Genomic DNA, 15,010 nt, shown 5'->3' with positions numbered 1-15,010 from the left:
TCATGAACATATTCTTATCATGGAAAGGTATTTTTAAAGAAGAAATGGCCAACAATATATTTGCTAAGAATAATTATTATCCGGTATTGAATAAGCTATGAATGGAAGGAGTCTTCTGGAGTAGGTTACCAGAGGCCATTCTCGTCTCTCCTGTCTCTAATGGTCATGGACACTGCCTCTTATCCTCAGCACAGAGGACAGAGATTCAGCTTCCTCCAGTTTTAGGTTAGGTTTATCCTGTCATTTGTTTGTACTCTTGTTAGACTAGATGTCAGTGGTTTCTTAGAAATTACAGGCTTATAATGAATTTGTTTTTCCACAGACTGGCTAGGACCGGAAATGGAAGGGTGCAGAATTTCTCATTTAGGCTGTCAAGGCTGTAAATACAAACTGGGGTTCAGCCGTGCAAGACACAGCAAGGGAAGGAAAAGTAGGTGAAAAATACTGGCTGTATCAGCTAATTGGGCTGGAATAACAAGATGACAGACTGGGGCTGCTATATTGCTCAAGACAGCCACCCAAAAGCACTCCCTAGATCTACCTGTGAGACACGTTCCCAGCACACAGCTAAACCCGAAGTAAGCCTTAAAGTTGCTTTTAAGGTGCTACAAAGGAACCATAGTGAAAGTCATACCAGTAGCTTTGGACTAGGACAGGTCCAAAGGTTAACCTTTCCTGGAGAAATGGACACATCTTTTGATCCATGTTAAAATGAATTTCTTGAGAGTGAAAATATAATTTCAATATACAAAATAATTTTTAAATGTTCATGCAGATGGAATGTACTGAAAATAAACCTGTATTTATGGCTATGTTTTGTAAAACATACCATTATCAGGCATAATTATGTTTGATACAGTGCTTAATTTAAAACAAAGTGTTTTTAATTTAAAAAGTTAAAGTGTTTGAAACACTTTAAATAATCATAAATTGGTAGATAATAAAACCCAGGCAAGGCATATGCTATATCATCATTATGGGTCAGTTTTGTCCCTGCTGAATTGCCTCTTCTGGGCTCTTGGATGCAGCTGCGAAAAGGAGGAGGATTTCATCTGGGGAAGCAGAGAAAAATGGGGGTTTCACTGCATTAGTCTTTGCAAAACTCCTTGCAGTTTGTGTAGAAGTCTTTGACCCCCTCCACTACCACTGTGTGTTTCAGAAGTACTGCCACCCGATAGAACATTGGAAAGTGAGCACTTTATCCATTTTCACCTATGCCTCTTGGTGACAAAACAGACAGACTTTTAAAATTCTTTCGCATGCAGCCCCTTGGGATTCTTTTTTAATAAAACCTACTGAGCAACAGCTTCTGTAGCTGGCTACTACTGCCAAGTGACAAGTATTAATACTTCTGTTTACTAAACATAAACTATATACTGTGGATAAAGTTGACTGTTACAGAATAGAGCAGTGCATAAACTCGCTACCAGCTCAGTCCAGCTGCATAGGTAGAAGTGGTCACTGTTGCATTGTACAAAGTATATTTTTTAAAGTAAAAGCTTCCTTTTTTTTTTTTTTTTTTCTGGTACTCTACCTATGGCACTTGTGGTTTGGTTTTGTGTTTTGAAGTTCAAACTAGTGACCAGCTGGAAAAGGGTTTAGAATTCCCTGAGCCGTGTGGAAGCAACCAGGGCAGATACTTGGGACTGAAAATTATTTGATTTGACAAGATATGAGGAAGCTATTTTCAGAATAACAAATCAAACTCATACCTCCAGACAGACAGCACAGCATGGGAAGAGAGGTCTGGGGCATGGATTTTCATGCCCCAGGCATGAGGAACACACAGTGCCATAGGCTGTGAGTGACTTTTCACCAGTCTCAGAGGCTGATATTTCCATTGCCCAGATCACAGTGACATTAATTTTCCTTGACCTGTTTATAATCAAGCAGGACAATGAAGCACCTGATTCAACTTCTACAACTAACCAGGGTATCCAGAGAAATCCAGAGAAAATGTGCTTCTCAGCCATCTGGAAGTACCTTCAGAAGGCCACCAGCGAAACAAGACGCTGCACTAAGATTTTTATGTTATTCAACTGCAGCCAGAAAGTGCTTTCCTCATTCCTAAAAAGTTTGTTACATGACAGAAGTCAGGCACCCAGTTCCTTCAGGTTAGCAGGGAGGTCACACAGCAGGAAGTTCCTCTCTTGGAAAGAAACAAGGAAGGCTCTGCTAGGGTGATGCCATAATACTTCTCTCTGGAAATTGCCTTGAAAAATCCAGAACAAGATTTTTGTATATACTGATGGTGCACGTTTGGGACAGGGCGATGAAGAGCAAGGACACGTAGCAGGCTCCGAGTGCAGGCCCTGGGGAGGCTGTCAGGCAGCAGCAGCTTGGCACGTGGGTGGTGTTTTGTGGCGGGACGGGCTAGCGGCCTGCTTTCTCTGTGCCACTGGGTAACACTTGTATTTCCAGGCGGGTTTTTAAAAACTAGCGAGATACCCATTTATGCGGCAGCATGCCAGGCTGCAGCAGGATTTCTCTTTTTTGCATTGCAGCTGCCCTGCACTTGAAGGACGCGGAGGCGAGGGTGAACGAAAAGGGGGCGACAAGGGGGGCAGCGTGGCACAGGGCTCACTCGCCGGAGGAAACCCCCTGACCTCGGCGGCGGCGGCGCCGCGCGACCCCCGCGCCCGTTGGCGGGCGGCCGTTAGCAGGCGGCCGGGGCCTTCGCGCCAAGCCCGGCCGGATCCGGCCAGATCTCACCTGCCCGCGGCGCTCCCCGTCCAGTTTCTTTCCTGCGCAGGTTTTTTTTCAATTATTACTTAAAAATATATATTATTATTTATTATTCCCGCCGCGCGGATCGGGACAGGCTTCTCCCTAGACCTTAATGTTCCCCGCCCTTCCCTGCCGAGGAGCCGCGGGCGCCCTCCCTCCGCCTCCCCGCCAACCGCCGCGGCCCCCGCGGGGAGGCGGCCGAGCTGCCCTACCTGGCGCCCTCTGCCCGGGGCGGAGCGCGCCGACACCGCCGCCGACACCGCCGCCGCCGCCGCCGAGCAGGTGGGCGCCGGGAGGGGTGCAGCGCCGGCGCGGCCGGTGGGGGGGGGGAGCGGCGGCCGGTGTCTCCGTGCCGCCGCGGCCAGCGAGAGCAGCGCGGCGGCGGCGGCGCTTTGCGGGCGGGCAGCGGCGGCGAAGGGGGGGGGGGCCTGGGGCGGAGCCCCGGAGGTGGCTGCTGGCGGGGAGGCTCCGGCGCCCCCCCGCCGTCTTCCAGCGGGCGGCCCGAAAACCGGAGCCCCTTCGGCTGCGCAGGACAAAACAACTCGGCGGACAAACTTGCTGCCGGGTTGTAACCGGCCCCGGGGCGGCTGCTGGGCACCGCCGGGTCCCGCCTCGCTCTCGGCGCGTTTCGCGGGGGCTCCGCCGCCGCCCCGGGCGGCCGGCGGGGCCGGGACCCGGCCGGGACCCTTCCCCGGGCGGCGGCGGCGGCGGGCGGCGGCGGCGCGCCCGGTCCTTGGGAGGTCGCAGCCTTTGGGATGTGGTTACTCGCCGCGGTGGAGCAAGCAGCGTGACTGCATGTTAGTTACCGGTTCTGCTTAGTACCGCGTTTCGCTTCTTTTTTTCTTTCTTTTTCCCCCAAGTAAAGAAAAATAGGCTGTCTTCGCAGAGCGGCGGGGAGGAAGAACTTTTTCTAGTTGTTGCCCTTGAAATAGATGTGCTGGAACAGATCAGCTGATGAAAAGTGGATTTGAGTAGCTGTACAAGCTGCAGTATATTAAATGCTTTTGTACATATTTCAGGGGTATTGCTGGAGAATTGTTGGAAATGATCTTTAAGGCATTACTATTTAATATTAATTAACCTGGTTAAAAGCTTGGCTAAAAGCTTGTCTCTTCTGCATCAGTCAGTTTGCACGAATACAGATTTACAGGGCAAGTATATTGTTAAAGGTTAGTAAGAGTCTTTTTATTAATATTGGAATAAGCTTAGAGTTTACAAAGGCGTAAGAGTGGTAGATTATGTCACAGTCTGTGTCTCTGCCAGTGCAGGGAGGAATGGAGAAAGTGTGTCTTTGCATAGCTAAAGTTAAGGACTTCAGGTGCTATAGGAAGGATGAACACATCCAGGCCAATGTGCTTTTTTTGGTTTGTTATTGCAAATGGAAGTGAGATGACTGAAAGGTAGCAAAATAAACCTGATTTGAAAGACACTGAGATACAGAATAAGGGTTGAAGATTTCAGCACAGAACTGTCTTCAGACAGTCTTGATTTATAGGCTAAAACTTCCAAGTGCTTTTATTGAGGCAAACTGTGAAATATTGCTGAAATTGTGTTCCTAACAGTGATACGTGTTATCATGTATGTTGCATGAATGGAATTGCTGAACTGCCTGCTGGTACAAGTGGTATTTTAAATTTCTCCATATGTATACCCAAACTCATGTTCATCTAAAAATGTGTGCTTGTGTAGTCTTTGTTCAAGTCTTCAGTTCATTTCCTTTGTACTGCAAGACAAGCCACCGAGAAGATAGTCAAAGGAGTTACACAGGTTTATTTTGGGATGACAGTCCGAGCTGGTACAGTTGCTAGGTACGTGTGAGCGAGGATGGTTCCTGTTCACCACGTGGACTCGTGGCCCAGAGCAGTGTTGTGGCTGGCATGCGCGGGCAGCACAGGCAGCGCTGCCGCCCCCGCCTCGTAAGGGACCTTGCCCAGCATGAGGTGGAAAGATGCAGTCTGCTCTGCCGTCAGTTGCCACATTCCACGGACGAGGCAGGGTACAAGAAGCACAGTGCAGGACCCATAAAAAGGACTGTAAGTGTGTTTTGTTTCACAGATAGAGTGCTTTGGATGTCTTGCTTTAGAGGTTGATAGCAAAACGTGGCTGACAGGCTCCTAACCTGCAAGGAATTCTGTAGGAGTGGATTCTTCTCCTGTGGAAGATCCCTTGAAGGAAGGAGGCTTAGCAACTGACATGCAACCTCTTTTGATGTTACAGTAACATAGTTATTAAACATTTTTCAGTATTATCTACAACCTATTATTAAGACTGAGGCTCCGGTATGCTAAGTGGCATGCAAAATTGCACAAAGGTACAGTGCCTGTACCAGCTTGCAATGTCAGTATGAAACTTGAATTTAAAAAAAAATCAGGCATATACATTTTGTGAAGATGGGGTGTATAAACAGTTTGATGAAGTCTTTCCATACTGGCTTTGGTAACCTAGGGACAGGTGCAATGTTTAATTTATTAGGTGCAATACTAAACTCATTGCTGGTTTGGATCTGTTCCTGAAAATAACTGATATGCAATTGAGATTTTGATTCTGTCATTGTACAGCACTGGAAAAAGCCATATATGACTGTATTTATCAAGTCATATAGTATAATAAAAAGCATCTGCCACTTTTCTTCTCCCTCTCCATCCCCAGTAGCTCTTCCAAAAGAAAATGTAAATTAAATAAATAAATAAAATGTAAATATCTGGTAGCAAAGGGTAAATATCTAGCACATCTCAGTTTCTGTTATTGCAATATCATGTCAGGAAGGACCATAGTAGGGGAGACTACATGTGTATTTAAGTTAACTACTAAATTTGAAGTTGCAGAAATTAAGTATTTATATATTTTTAACAGTAAATCAATAAATAACAGTATATCCTCTCAGTAATCATTCCATAAAAATTGTCAATGTTTGTTGAATGTCTTGTCTTAACAAAACTTAGCATAGATGCTAATAAATGCTTTTTATACTTCAAAGAAAAATCATTTTTTGGTTGATAAGGTCGGTACTTTGGGAAATACATTGTCCTCTGAAAATAAGACCTTGAACTGAAAACAGTATCTTGGCCATAACAAATAGAAGAATATTTGCACATTTTAAGGCATTTTAATGCACATTTGACATATATGTTAAAAGCTTTGAAGCTGACTAAACATATGATTTAATATTTTATATTTAATATAGAATAAATAATAGTGGATATTAAAATACTTGATTGATAGTTTAATATTTAAAAAATAATCTAACCCAAAGTGGAGCACAGCAGTAAAAGGATTGGCTTCAAACTGCTTTGTATGTTTGTTAGTCATAACCTACCTACAAGAATTACATGATTTTCAAAAGCTTCTATTTCTGTGGAAGCTTTTCTTCCCTCTGTTCAGTTCTGTTTAGTTATCAAAAGGAGGTGAGATTGGACTAGCTCGCTTCAACTCTCTTCCCCTTGACTTTCATAATTTATTGATCCTGAATGTGTATGAACATCTGCTGCATTATTATGTAGATATTTTATGCCATTCATCTAATAAATCAGATCATAGATGAAAAGTTGAAGCAGATTATTGCTTTGGGAAAATGATACTTGCCTCTGTTGTGCCAGAATAAAGATTCCTGGCTTCTTCCAAGTGCATGTAAGCTTATGTCTAAATATAATATTTTTATACATAAATAAATATATAAGCCAAATATAATATCCAATAAGTTCTTTAGTCTAAATGTTTTCAATACTTTCCTTATACTGAGTTACTAGTGACTGCTATGCAGTTTTGAGGTATAACTTTCTGGAACAGCTTTACGATTATTCTTAGAGATCTTCCTTAATTAGTCTGTGCTCTTAAACTGAATACTTAATTCTCTTTGAAAGACTGAAGCTTTCTGAAAATAAGTTGGTACTAATGGAACTTTAATGGGACTTTACAATTGTTATTTCATCTATGGTCATTCTGTATCAGGGTTGGCCAGTGGCTGCCATGCTTTGTAGCCAGAATGAACCACGATGTAAATAGTGCTATATTTGCAAACAGAAAAAATGCCATAGGACTTCTAAATCAGAGAGAAAGAAAGTGCATTTTTAGACCAAGTTTTATACTTTTGAATATGGCCAACTTAATTTGACATCTGAGTATCTTCAAGTGGAGTCATTCAATATTATATACATGACAGCTGTAAAGCCTCCTTTGAATTTCTTTGGAAGTACATGAAACAACTAAAGAATTTTCACAAGGTGTGAAAAGCGTGTTTTCATGCCTTAGTGACTCAGACAACAGCTGAAGTGGATTTCCTTTAGACTCCCTGAAATATCTGTCTCTTAAATAGGATCCTGCATGGGGAGCCTGATTCTTCTTTGCCTTGACCCTGTGTCATCATTTACCACTGTTTCAAATAGATGTATAACTCTTTTAGATGAGAATTTTGTAGCTAGCCTGCTCAGCCGAACCATAGCTACAGTATAGATGATAATAGAAAGTGAAAAGTAGAGGAAAACTGGACCCAAGGTCCCTACAAGGTGTAGTTCACTAAACTTACAAGAACAGAAAGTTCAGCGTGGAAGCACTTGCTCAATCTTGACACTGCTTTTACAAATGTCCAAGAAAACTGCCTCCTGTGTCCACTCTGCAGCTTCGATGCAATGAATATGCTATATCCTTTGTTAACATTGTTGGCAAATGCAATGTCTGTCTTGATAAAGTAAAGTGATGGCTAGAAATTATGGTGCTTTTGCTTGATTTGTAAGATAGGGGTAAAATCCTTCCGCCTAGATGAACAAAGTGAGGTTTACTGAGCTTATAACTCTTTTCTGTCAGTCCCTTTCACAACCTATAAAGCAGGTCTGTAAATGACTGCTGCACCATTAACTTTGTTTCTGGTTACTATATCACAGAATCGCACAGAATCACAGAATTGCTGAGGTTGGAAGGGACCTCTGGAGATCATCTAGTCCAACCCCCCTGCTCAAGCAAGGTCACCTATAGCACCTTGCACAAGATTGCGTCCAGGCAGGTTTTGAATATCTCCAGAGAAGGAGACTCCACCACCTCTCTGGGCAACCTGTTCCAGTGCTCTGTCACCCTCACAGTAAAGAAGTTTTTCCTCATGTTCAGATGGAAGCGTCTGTGTTTCAGTTTGTGCCCGTTGCCTCGCGTCCTGTCACTGGGCACCACTGAAAAGAGTCTGGTCCCATCCTCTCGACACCCTCCCTTCAGATACTTGTACACGTTGATGAGATCTCCTCTCAGCCTTCTCTTCTCCAGGCTAAACAGGCCCAGCTCTCTCAGCCTTTCCTCATAAGAGAGATGCTCCAGTCCCCTAATCATCTTTGTAGCCCTTCGCTGGACTTGCTCCAGTAGTGCCACATCCCTCTTGTACTGGGGAGCCCAGAACTGGACGCAGAACTCCAGATAGGGCCTCACCAGGACTGAGTAGAGGGGGAGAATCACCTCCCTCGACCTGCTGGCAACACTCTTCCTGATGCACCCCAGGATACCATTGGCTTTCTTGGCCACAAGGGCACATGTTGTCCTCGCTTCATTATAAATAACAAAAAAAAAAGGAAAGAAAAAAGAGGAGAGCAGAATATTACTCCAGATCACAATGGAGATATTGGGACCTTTTGTTCCTCCTTCATATACTTTCTTGTTTAAAAGGTATTATGTTGTTCCTTTCCTAACTGGCATAGTCTAGTGCAGTGAAAAAATGCAGATACACCAACACTGCTGACTGTATATAAAGTAGTTGTGGCTGTTTTGGAGCTTTTGTCCAAGTCCATTATACTTTTGATGTATGCTAAAGAAAAGAAAAAATACTATCTCTGTGCAAAATCTATAGGTCTGCTGAATTATTTGAGCAAACATAAAGAAGACCATGAGGAACAGAAAAGGTGAAACAGGCTTACGTAGTAGAACAGAGTGTTTCTTTAATAACTTCATTTCAGGGGGAATGTTTGCTTCTCTTGGGGATGTGTCAGTCACTGTAAAAACTTTGTCAAATTCTGCCTAGGATTTGAGCAGAAAGTTACTTCAGTTGATCAGTTGTGCAAGCACAAACAGCTTAATAGATATTAGTGATGTTACTTCCGTTACTGCAACTTGATTTACTTAAGTATTTTCAGAATTAAACCCTAAAAATCTGACCCCGTTCCTATTGAAAATGATAGAAAATTTAGCAAAAATTAATTAAGAGATGGATTAGTCCCTAAATTAGTATGTTGATAGAGGGGATGGACTGTCTCTGTAGTGTACTGAGCAGTGGGGCCCAACAAGGCATTTCATGCAGAATGAAAGGGGGGTTTTTTGGCCTTAAAATGACTAAGTAGCAATGAAGTTATACAAAAGCGGATTGTGGAAAATATTCTTGGATCAAGTGATCATGAGCTTACATTGACCTAACAGTAGGATAAATGATGCAGTGCCTTGTGGGAATACCTGAGCTTGCTCTAAACTGGCTGTACCAGGATCTGCAAAGGCCCAGTATAGCTGCAAAATATGTATTGTGTAGTTACTTTGCTGCTTTCCTCTGCCCAGACTGATTTACCTGTTATTTTTTAATATTGCAGTCTTGGACCCAGTCTGTCAGATGCGGCATTGCACATGGCACTAATACTTACCTCCCCTAGTGAGGATATGTTTCCTGGTACCTCCTAGAATCACATTTTCTTTTTTTCGCAGACGTATCAGCCTGGTTCTGCATTTCTTCTGTTTTTCTCAGTCTAGCCACTTGTGCTAGCAATCTCTTGGTATTGTCATGCGGAGTCATATACTTTGGCCCCATGTGCAGTGTGTTTTTCCACCGCAGATGACCCTAGCTTTTTTAATGAGTTGTCTCTGTTTGTCTTGCCTTGCATCATCAACAGGCACCCGGTGAGGTGAATGATGAAAAGAACAGAGGGAAAAACATAGGAAGAAAATGGGGAGGGAGAATGAAGAAGCTGGTAAATCAGCAGAAAAGGGGAGACATTTTACAGAGGGAAATGAAGAAAGAGGGGGCCAAATCCAGACTGAGGAAAAGTGAAAGCTTGAGACCAAAACAAACATAAAACTTGACACCAGAGTTAATCTTAGTATGAATGAGTTCTCTCCTTTCCCCCTGCTTGATCTGACAGTAGGAAATACTGCCTGCATTGGGAATATGCTTGGGAGTTTGTTCTGGCATTGTGATAGTGCTATGTAAACTAACCTACTTGTTCAAAAAATGAAAACTGAAGAGAAACACTTTGCTCCTTTGTGTCTCCAATGATGAAAGTTCAAATGATCTTCTATTGCCGGTTAATCCCTAGAATTATTTTCTTCTCCAGCAAGCAGCAAAATAAGTTGAATATTTTTGGTTTCCTAGTGTTTATTGGTTATAGAGGTTACCTGCTCCCTGTTTTTTATAACATTTCCATGTGTATGTGTAGATATCAGTCACATTAACCACTCTGAGTATAGTGACTTTCATGAAGAATTACGACTGGTGTCTAACTTAAAGGGCTGAATCTTCAATTTAATAAAACTCACATTGTTTCCTCTGAGCTCTTTGTTTTACTAGGAAGTCAGAACTGGGCCTACAACTCAAAACATTCTTTGTCTGGGTGTTTTTAGGGAATTAATAGTTGCGAGTGTCTTTGCAATTTGTTGTTCTTTGTACAAACTGAAATCATTGTCCTGAGTAAATGGGTGAAAGCTGTGAGATAGATATTTTGCCCGTTGTCTTTAAAATAGCCAATAATTTTCTGTTCAGGAGAGAATATTTATGCTTTTATGCACATAGGGAGTTTTATGAATTTCTCAGCCATGGCACTTTAGGAGCAATGAAAACATAACTTAGCATTTTATTTATTTCAGAACACTGAATTAGGTAAAATAAAAATGCAACATTATGGTAGTATATCTAGTCTTCTTTAATAATATAGGTTATGTAGCTGTCTTTTACCTATAAGAACGGAAGCCTTACCCTGCTGTAAAGAGCAACTAAGATGAAATGATGAATTATGCCATTGAAATGGAGCAACAGTTTCAACAAGACTGATGGATCAGAGCAGGAAAGTAAGCATGTATGAGGATGCTGACAAGTTCCATTTTAATTTGTCAGAACATTAGGGCTAGCATTCTTACTTCTGGAAGTAGGTTTGGGAGGGAAATGAAGTAGCCCCAGCTTCACTGAAAACCAGGATAAAAACTTCCTGTTATTTTTTGGGGGTGAGGATTTCCCTGGCGCTTTATTCCTAGAGGTGACCAGACCATTACATTTTACATCCCTTATGAAAGATAATTATCTTTACAGCATAAAGTGACCACAGCCCCATGCTGGGGCATAATACTGATACTGTGGTAGGGAAGGGTGACTCGTATTGAATTGCCAAGATTATTTTCCATTGCATTGAGAGTTTCAGACTGTTCTTTAGACTGGTAGATCTCAGCCTGATGTGGCATGGATGGAGGTTTCTATAAACTTATATTTCCAAGATGGAAAGTTGAGAATGTTTAAAATAGGAACTTCAATGAAACATTGTATGGTTGAAAGTGAAAACTGTGGAATGGCTTGAGACAAGGATGTTGTGAGTCCTGTAGGTATCTGATGTCCACGTTTGCAAATTCTTTCCTCTTGATTGGCATTTGAACTCAGACGTTTGTTGAGCTGTGTATAGTAAGTACAAAAAAAGAAATATTTTGAATACTACCTTGTTTGGTATTTTTTGTTTTGTTACTGTTTAATGCTAGCTACTTAATTGGAAAGCAAAGTTTTCGTCTGTTAGGGGAACTGATCAAGCAACTTGTTAGGAACTTTTTCTGGGGAAACCATTCTATGTACAAGTATACTTTTCAAATACCACTTTTTATATTATAGGAATTTTTGAAAACATGCAATTTGCTTCTCTGCAGAGACTGCAAAACTTTAAAGTGTAACTTGAAACATCAGATTGCCTCTACTAAGAGAGCTCAAGTGCTGTCCACACTGCAACACTTGAAGAGTTAGAAAATAAACTGTCATCTTCAGAAAGTGGCAGTGACCTTGAACTTCAGCTGCGTTACCCTTTCTTCATTTAGCTCAGGCCAATGATTAACTTTGCTAATGACTATATATCACATTCACTGTTGTTTATATGTCTGGCGGTGAAATAAGCCATGTCTGAGTGTGTGTGCACAATGTAGTGTGTTTAAAGGAAACGCTTTGTATAAATTGTTACCTTTTGCAAAGTTACATCTTTGTTCAAACAGCAGTTGCTTCTAATATACCTCAGTTCTCTTCAGACTCTTCAACTTCAGGTTAATACTATAGTGGACATAAGGCATTTCTTCTTTTTACGTGCAGTTATTTTCTTTTACTCGTTATTTAAAAGAGGCTGACAAATTCTTTTATTCTTTTGCCTTACAGCAATTAATCTTCTACAGTAGCTCCTCACAGAACACAGGAAGCTACACCCTGAAATAATCCTGTGCAGGGAATATGAAGTCATCTGTGCAGCTTTGTCTTTGAAGGAAGCTTTGTCAGGAGATAACACTTTAATTTTGTAGCCTCAGCACTATGGGGAGCCCAGTCAAGAAGTCTGTCCATGCACACATGGAAGCAAGACATCTTCAGATTCCCATACTGTACACCAGCTTAGCCCTGGCCCATTGGCTACAGTGTTATCGGGCTCCTGATAACAGGAACAGGAGTTGTAGTGGTTCTTGAGGCAGAAAGGGATGCAGCCCTCAGCTGGATCAAGCCTAGTGGAAATATTTCAAGTTGAGGAGAATTTACGTTCCTTGGCTTAAATGCAGAAAGCAGTTATGTACTGTGAGGCAATGCTACAAACCCTGTGTAGACAAAGGCTTCATAAGAGTGCTTCATATACAGTCTTAAGTGTATTAAATGCAAGAAGAGCTTCTGAGTTTTGCACATTTCAGTGGAAATGAAAAGGCCAGGTTTTGCTTTTAGTTGCACCAATGTAAATTGGGACTGAAACCATAATTTCTCTCATGTTCTGTACAATCCAAGGTGTTAGGAAATGGTATTATCTAGTGAAAGGCTAGACTTTGTTAGTCAGCTATAGGAATATACCTGTGGATATCTTAAAATATATATGGTAAGAGCTATATGCTAGTGTTTTAAATTTGCATTTCTGGTGAGCTATAAAAGAAGGTTTCATGCTTTTACACTGCTCTTAAATCTGGATGAGCTCAAACACAGCAGAAATCATCATTACTTTGTGGTCTGGGCCATTTTCACAAAGGAGAGAGGACGCTGTGAGGACACTCAGAGGCTCTGCTTTGTTTCTTTCTTCTTTTGTTCTCTAAACAGAAAAAGCCATCCATGCTGAAAGTACTAATTCTCAGTTTGTGTAAAAAGAAATCTAGTATTTAAAATTTACATGGTTTGATTTCTGTTAGAATTAAAATGGTTTGTTCCTAATGGAAGCTTTTTCAAAGTCATTTTCAGTTGTGTGATAGTGATAGAGAAATTAATCTGTGTAACATATGTATACTTTTCTCTGAGTTTTTCTCTTTTCTGTCTCCACAGCTGTGATAGTGTCTTTAAAACATTTGCAGGGTGTTTGTACCGGTGATTTCAGCTGTTCTTCAGCGATGTTTGACAGGAACAAGTGTGGGCACAATTAATCTTATTGTCTACTTTTCAGATCATGAAAGTTGAGCAGATGTTTATTAATGCTGTTTCTCCTATGTACGTTAAAAATTCTTCTAGTTTTCTGTTAAAATGCAAAGACTTAAAAAGTAGAACTCAGAACAGTATATTTAAAGGAGAAGTTATATTTGATCATCTAAAAGCTGTTGAAAAGTTAGAAATGGATTTAATGGTCTGCTTTTTTTCTTCAAATTTTAATCAACAAAATAAGCTCAATATTTTAGGTAAGCCTTCCTGCATGCCTGCAAAATAACTGATTATGAAGCAAAAATCTGCAAATTTCCTCAAAACTGAATTACCTAGCTCAGAGTGAAGGGGTTGTGATGATTGTTAAGCTGGTAATAACAAATAAGTTATTTTGCAGTCTTTTCTCCAAATTGATTAAAGCAGTTGAATTTTCAATTCCAACTGTGTTGTTATATTTTAGTGACATGCAACCTAAAGACCTAATGGCTGTAGCCATTTAAAAAAAAAAGAAATGCTATTTGTTAAGAAATAATTTTGTACTACATACTATGTGCATTTAAATAATTGTGACTTTTTCCTTCTGTCCTTCCCCCTTCTAGACATTATTCCAACCTGAAGGTACAGCTGTTACTTGCCTTTTCATGATGGGTGAAGGTATTTTAGCCTAGCCTTTGCAGACAGACCTGTGGTGGTTCTGCTGGGCTTCAGGGTACCAGGAGACAGGCCAGCTGCTATTGTTGCTTAGGGTGGCTCTGTGCTCCCGATAGGACTTTGTCTTAGCCCAGCACTGTGACAGTGACCCTTCAGAAGCAGAGCTTTTGGAAGATTTTGGATCAGAGCTTGTGTACATCTGGGTGGTTGGGTGAGAGCAAGGTGAGCCCAAATCTAGATAAAAGCCTAGGCAGACATTCCCAGTTTACCACAGGTGAATGAATATACCAGAGGACTGAGGGAGCAGTCAGCAAAGAAGAAATATCTGCATCTAATCTGCATTGTCTGGCATTTCAAAATGTAAATTGGGATGAAGACTTTATTTGAGTATTCAGATATTTGATGCCTGATTTCTATACTCAGAACTGCACTGCAGCTCCTGTCTAAGCTCAGCTGTTATTCAGGCAAACACAGTCAGCAGAAGGAAGGAAGGAACAGTCTGTATGGTGACACCTCAAATTACCATTCAGTTTTAGAATTGCCATTATCAGGAGGACAAAGTAAGACAAGTTGTATTGATAGGACAATAACAATGTTCAGTGAGTGGTGGGATGACTTGTGAGAAATTAAAACAGCTCAAAAAGTGTAATTGGTGCTTTAGAATTGTAATTCTACAGATATCTCACAAAGCTTATAGTGAGGGGTGGGAGGAGGAACTATTTTGCTTGGCACAAGGCAGTCATCTGCACTGGAGCGCAAGTGGGATCAAATTAAGAAAAGGAGAAATTAGGCTGAATGTCAGGCAATTTGAACAATGGGAGCTATTTGACTGTGAAAGAGCTTCCCAAGGGAAATAATACAAGCCACATTATTTGGGACACCTAAAATTAGATGTTAGAAAGCACTAAAAAAATGTACAACCTTGCTTTGGTAGGGTAGTGGACTAGAAAAGGCAGGCTTTGGGATTTTCCCTTTTTTTTCAATAAATTTTGCAGTTGCTGGGTCTGATTCTGTTCTGTGGCATGGAAATCAATGGAAATTTAACATTAGTTTTTGCCTGAGAAATCC

Source organism: Apteryx mantelli, chromosome 2, assembly GCF_036417845.1.
Source record: "Apteryx mantelli isolate bAptMan1 chromosome 2, bAptMan1.hap1, whole genome shotgun sequence".
In the NCBI taxonomy this organism is placed as follows: domain Eukaryota; kingdom Metazoa; phylum Chordata; class Aves; order Apterygiformes; family Apterygidae; genus Apteryx; species Apteryx mantelli.
This window is presented reverse-complemented; position numbering follows the sequence as displayed.